The sequence below is a fragment of the Balearica regulorum genome, chromosome 9 (assembly GCF_011004875.1).
Source record: "Balearica regulorum gibbericeps isolate bBalReg1 chromosome 9, bBalReg1.pri, whole genome shotgun sequence".
Classification (NCBI taxonomy): domain Eukaryota; kingdom Metazoa; phylum Chordata; class Aves; order Gruiformes; family Gruidae; genus Balearica; species Balearica regulorum.
Window position 1 is genome coordinate 732,454 of NC_046192.1, and position 6,844 is coordinate 739,297.

Here is a 6,844-nt window from a genome sequence, read left to right on the forward strand (position 1 = left end):
TCGCTTAACAAACCCAGCATTCACCTTGCTCGGGGAACGTGCTAAGCAGCAGCGCCAGGCCAGGAAGGCAGCCGAGGCAGTGGGTGCTGCAGCAGATTTGGCCGGTGGTGGCTCAGCGGCAGGTATGCCAGGCAGCCCGGGCCACTGCGGCTCGGAGCGAGCCGAGGGTCCTGCAGCGCTGGGTCGCAGCCATCCCCGATGGCTTTCGCTTTAAAACATCACGGGGCAGCATCGGGAGAGAGCTGGGAAGAGAGATGTCGCTGGTTCTCGGGCCGGTCTGGGGCTGAAGCCCTGTGCCACCCTGCACGTTGTGATGGGCTGAGGTGCTGGAGCAACGCGTCGAACAACCAAGCAGGGTCCAAAGGAAAACGCAGTGGTGCAATCGCATCCTTTAGCTCGCTTTCCAGCAGAAGCACGTAAGTTAGCACGGGCCATCTGTGCAATGAGTTCTTCTGGTTTCCTTGAACAAGAGCAAACAGCTGAGACATTTTGCTGGAAGAACACATGACACCAATAAAGCAGTAAATAAAATCCATGTGCGATGCTTTGCAGTTCAGTTGTAATTAACTCTGCACTGCCAAAAGAACTGAAGCCAGAACTGCGCATTAATTACACGTTAATGTGAGTGTTCATCCGCTCTCGGCTGGCTAGCTCTCTGGAGACCGTGGCTTTTATTTCATTTTTGCATATGCCAAAACCACCATGGCCCAGTGGGACCCATGTGGAGCCAGCGCGCTGGGGCGGTTCCCGCTGCTCCTCCTAAAAGCTCAGCTAAAACCCAGCAAGGCTGAAAGCAAATCCTGGCAAGTTAACGTCCGTTTGCGACAGCAGGAGGAACGAGGTTAGAGCATGAAGGACTCTGGCCGCTCTCCGGGGGCTGCGCCCGCACACACGTCCTGTGCCCGAGGTCAAATTCAGCCAGATTGATGTTTGTGAACCAGAATGCTTTTTGCTGCCGAAGAGCAGCAAACGTCCTGCCAGCGCCGTGGAGCCTCCACTGGGATCAGCCCCTGGCTCTGGGTCTCTCCTGGCAGTGACCCCGGCTCTGTGCGAGCCCCCTCTCCTGCCGGGGCTCGGTCCTCCCAGAAGCTGTCGCGGTGCTGACCTGGCGTGGCTGCTGCTGCTGTGGGTGCTGGAGGCTGTCCAGTGCGGTGGACTTCAGAGCGGGGAGGACACGTCCATCCTTGGATGGGAAGGCGCTCAAATGTCCTCCCAGGCGAGGGAAGACACGTGCCCTGGTCTGCCAGGGAAATCATAGAATCCCAGACTGGTTTGGGTGGGCAGGGACCTCACAGCCCACCCAGTGCCACCCCTGCCATGGGCAGGGACACCCTCCACTAGCCCAGGTTGCCCAAAGCCCCATCCAACCTGGCCTTGAACACTGCCAGGGAGCCAGGGGCAGCCACAGCTTCTCTGGGCACCCTCTGCCAGGGCCTCACCACCCTCACAGGGAAGAATTTCTGCCTCACATCCCATCTCCATCTCCCCTCCTGCAGCTTCAGGCCATTCCCCTTGGCCTGTCACTCCCTGCCCTTGGCACCAGCCCCTCTCCAGCTTTCCTGGAGCCCCTGCAGGGACTGGAAGGGGCTCTAAAGTCTCCCCGCAGCCTTCTCTTCTCCAGGCTGAACCACCCCAACTCTCTCATCCTGAGGTCTCCAGAGCAGAGGTGCTCCAGCCCTCGCATCATCTCCGTGGCCTCCTCTGGACTCTCTCCAACAGCTCCGTGTCCTTCTTGTGCTGGGGACCCCCGAGCTGGACGCAGCACTGCAGGGGGGTCTCCCCAGGGTGGAGCAGAGGGGCAGAATCCCCTCCCTCGACCTGCTGCTCACGCTGCTGGACATGCAGCCCAGGACACGGGTGGCTTTCTGGGCTGCCAGCGCACATTGCCGGGTCATGGCGAGCTTCTCGTCCCCCAACAGCCCAAGTCCTTCTCCTCAGGGCTGCTCTCCATCCATTCTCCGCCCAGCCTGTAGTTGTGCTTGAGATTGCGCTGACCCACGTGCAGGACCTTGCCCTTGGCCTTGGTGAACTTCATGCCGTTTGCACGGGCCCACCTCTCCAGCCTGTCCAGGTCCCTCTGGATGGCATCCCTTCCCTCCAGCGTGTCAACCCATCGCACAGCTCCGTGTCATCAGCAAACTTGCTGAGGGTGTGCTCGATGCCACCGTCCGTGTCACCAACAAAGATGTTAAACAGCGCCGGTCCCAGTACCAACCCCTGAGGAAGAGGAAGGAGGTCCCTCCCACATCTTCCCCCCATGCCCCAAGGCATCATTTGGGCCCGCTTCTCTGAGGAGTTCCCATGAAGGATGCCTCCTTCCAAGGGCCTTTCCTGAAGCGATGTCAGTGGAGATGGAGCCCAGCACTGGGAGGAAAGGAGCATCTGTGGTGGTGGCACCAGGGCCACCAGCCCTTCCCTGGGCAGGGCCAGGGGCGCATCCCACCAGGGCAAGTGAACAGGCGCAGAGGAAAGCAGGCATGGCCCCTCTCAGCATCCCTGGCGCCGGTCCTGGAAATAGTGGCTCAGTGGCTTGGCTCCAAGCCTCATCCCGCTCCTTGGGCCGGCGGAGAATGGTCACAGCACCTGCCCGGCACATGGCCAGGCCTGGTTTTGGGGGCAGAGGAGGGGTTTTGCAGTGGCCGGCACAGAGGGCAGGTACCGGCAGTGGGGGATCCGATGAGAGGATGCTGCTCGGAAAGAGCCTTTGGGAAGTACCACAGAGCCACCTCCCGCTTGCCAGCATTTTCTGATCTAAATCTCCATGAGATTTTTGTCTTTGCGTCCATCTCCAGGGCCCAGAAGGCACTGAGAAGCCGTGGATGCTCCAAGCAGCCTCACCTCATGCTCGGCTGCCCTTGCTGGGGCAGACGCAGCCGCCAAAACTCTCAACCCCAACATTTGGGTCCGCTCCCTGGGCAGCAAGGTCTGCCAAGGCAGCAGGCAGGTGTGGGCAGCAGCTCGGCCCCAACGCGGGGAGCTCCCCAGCCACCCGGTCTGCAGGAGGGGATGGAGCGGGGCGACAGCGAGGGCCTGGCGCCCTTTGGGGCACGCTGCCACTGCACAGCTCTTGGGGATGCCCCGGAGTGGTCCCCAGCTGGAGAGGAGCGAGGAAGGGCTCCAGATTTCCCTGAAGAAGAGACTCCCTAAACACGAGGAACATCCCGGCTGGGGCTGCTTCTCCTGCAGGCAGCGCAGGCAGCTGGTGGCTGTGCTGGGGCTGCCTCCCCCTGCCCAGAGAGCCTCCCGTGGGATCCCAGCACATGGGGGGTGGGGGGGGGTGCGGGAGAGGGGAGAGGGGAGAGGGGAGAGGGGAGAGGGGGAGAGGGGAGAGGGGAGAGGGGAGAGGAGAGGAGAGGAGAGGAGAGGAGAGGAGAGGAGAGGAGAGGAGAGGAGAGGAGAGGAGAGGAGAGGAGAGGAGAGGAGAGGAGAGGAGAGGAGAGGAGAGGAGAGGAGAGGAGAGGAGAGGAGAGAGGAGTCTCCCCCAAACCTCCATCTCAACCTCTTTCCTCACCCTGGCCTTCAGGAGAGCAGACACTGGTCCCCTCTGGGGATCTGCTTGGAAGAGTCCCAGGGGACTTTCCCTTTCCCTTTCTCCCTTTCTCCTTCCCCTTCCAGGGATGCATCCCCGCAGGGACGAGCAAAGCGGTGTGTAGAAACCAGGCATGGCCCCCAGATCTCTCTGCTAGTTTTATTTCGCAGGGACCCCGGGGGGCCCAGCTGCCCCACTCAGGGGCGGACCCAGGGGAGGTGGTGTGTGTGGTCCCCTGAGCTGGGCTCTTCCTCCCGGACCCTCCGCAGCCACGATGGATCCTCACGGGTCCCTGGCGGGGAGCGGAGCCGGCTGCGCCCGTCGCTGTCCCACTGCCAGGACAGGCTCCGGACACGCTGGCGGGGCACAGGGGGGCTGCGCTCCCCACACTCAGCGGAGAGGCTGCGGTGCCGGGGGCCTCCGGGATGCCGCTGCTGCCTCTGCCGCCCCTGCCTCTGCTGCCCCTGCTGCCACGGCCACAGCCCCACGTAGGGGTGGAAGCGGCCGTGGGGACTGTGGGCCACCCCGGCACGGTCATTGCCCACCCTCAGGCGGTGGATGGCCATGATGGGCTGCCGGCAGAGTGGGCAGGTGGCAGCGAGGGCGGTGGCAGCCCAGCGCTGGATGCAGGGATGGCAGAAAGCATGCCAGCACGGGTCCACAGCAGCAGGGTCTTCAAGGGGACCCAAGCAGATGGGGCAGGTGTCCCCCCGCCGGGAGCTCCTGGCGGCTCCCGGCACCGCCGGCTCGTGCCTGGACGCCTCCAGTGCTGCTGCTGGGACTCGGTGTCCTGTCAGCTGCTGGCGGGACTTGATGTCTCCTCTGCTGCTGGCAGGACTTGATGGGTGCCACAGGCGGGACTCGAGGGCTCGTGTTCCGCTGGCGGCTCTCGGTGGCTCCTCGGCCACTGGCGTTCCGCTGGCAGGACTCGATCTCTTGGGTGCTGCCCGCAGGACTCCACGTCTCGTGTGCTGCTGGCAGTGCGCCACGCCGGCGTGTATGGGTGCCCACCGCAAGTGATGTCATGGGGTGACTGTGACTCTCTGGTGTCATCACAGAGCTCTCAGGGGCGCACCCGGGGAGGGGCCCAGAAGCTCCTCGCCCAGCCTCAGACACAGACCTTGTGATGCAAAGCCTGTCCGGCAGCGTGCTGTCCCCGTCTCTCTCTTGTCCTGGGGAGCCCAGCACTGGACACAGCACTCCAGGGGTGGCCTCACCGGCGCTGATCCCCTCCCTCGACCTGCTGGCAATGCTCCTCCTCGTACAGCCCAGGACACCCTTGGCCGCCTTTGCTGGCTCAAGTTCAAGGTGGTGTCCACCAGGACCCCCAGGGCCTTCTCTGCAGAGCTGCTTTCCAGCCAGGCACCCTCAGCGTGTCCCGGGGCCTGGGGCCATTCCTCCCCCGGGCCAGGATTTGACACGTCCCTTGGCTGAAGCTCAGGAGGTTCCCGTCAGCCCCTTTCTCCAGCCTGTTGAGGTCCCTCTGGGTGGCAGCGCCATCTCCTGCTCTCTCAGATACTCCTCCCAGTTCCGCGCAGAAGCGTGACTGATTCTGCTGTTTTGGTTTCTCCATTGTAAAGATCAAATAAAAGCAGAGGAAGGAAAGCCAGGGAATGAGGGGTTGCATACCTCCCGTTTCTTTGATTTGCAAAACCTCCGTAGTGTTTGACTTCTAGCTGGTCCTGCAGAGCAGCCAGTGGGAGACTGCTGCAAGCTGGGAGCATCCCCTGGGCGCATGACCATGCCCTTGCAGAAGCACTGCTCCTGACACCACAGAGCCTGTCTTAGTTGGGAGAAGACAGTGAGAGGGACGGGGAAGAGACTTCTCCTCTCTTTTAGAAACGGTGCTTGGGGAGCGGATTTCCCCCCACAGCAGGAGAACCCACGGGGCAATACAGGAGCCCAGGAGGGAGCTAGTCAGGGAACTCCCCAGGGAAGAGAAGCAGCGTCTGGATGAGGAATGGTGTCTCAGCCGCTCTTCCCAGTGTGGGGTCATCAGCAAACTTGCCAAGGGTGCACCGTGCCCCAACATCCAGGTCACTCGTGAAGAGGGTGAGAGCCAGTATTGGCCCCTGGGGTACACCGCTAATGATTGGCCTCTGTTCAGGCTTCATGCCACTAAAGACCTACAGCATCAACATTCAAAATCACTTCTGCACGGATCAGAGACTAAATGCAAAGTTCTGCCTCCCCCATGTCTTCTGCTGTCTCCAAAACCATGAGAAGTTTCTGGGTTATGATTTTTTGGCCCCATTTAGCATTTTCATCTCCAAATACAGGTACTCTGGAATATAACACAGGATCTGTTGAATTGTTTGCCATCTTCTCTTTCCCTGAAAACGATGTTGTAGTATTACATGCTGAAACCGCCCGTCTGAATCATTGTGCACTCCCTGCAAATGCACTGAGGATACCACCACGAAGCTCAGGGAAGCTCTGGGAGCCGCCAGAGCAGACATTTCCAAAACCACGAAGGTTTTAAACCCCTTTGGCCGAGGGGGAAGGAAGCTACAGGTGCAAACCAGACCCGTTGTGCCCTCACACAGAGCTTCTGTACAACGGTTGGCATCAGAAAGCTTCTGAGGAAGAAATGTCACAGCCCAGGCCCTCCCTGGAGCCGCACACCCACCGCAGAAAGCCTTTGGAGACAATCGATGGAGGAACGCAGCCAGAACCATCTCTCCTACTGGTCCTTCTGTGGACCAGAAGCAGTGCTGGACCTTTGCCTCCCTTACTGCTGAGGGACTCCGTGACAGATCTCACAAAGGTCAAAGGCTGCATCACGACTCCTGAGTGAGAAAAAGAACCGCTGAGATCAGTCCCCACTGTCCGCAGTTTCTATTGCTACCCGTGGGCTCCCAGTCGTCACCCAAACCCGTGTGATATTCAGCACTGATGCTAGGTGACCTCCAGGACTGCCCCAAGTCCTCTCTGGTCAGCTGGACAGCACTGTCGGGGTCGGGTCCTGCGACAGTTCTCTCCATCCCACAGCAAGAGGCACGTGCTCCCTCCGCATCTTTAAACCATCTCATTAAGCAGGAGCTGGAGTTCTCAGGGTCTGTCCCTGCCGTGCACGTCCATTCCCGATCCTGCTGCTCCCACAGTGGTGGTCAGGCTGCAGGGAAGGGTCCAGGAGGTTGGATCTGCAACCCAACGCCTACTAATGAACAGGCACCACAAAGCCCCTCTCTAACCACTGCTGGTGCCTATAAAGTACATTTTTCCACTTTACAGGGACAGAAGCATGTTTGGGTTAGTGCTCAGACACTGTTTAATTTAGGGGTAAACACACCGCATTGCTTTGCTAACGACTCT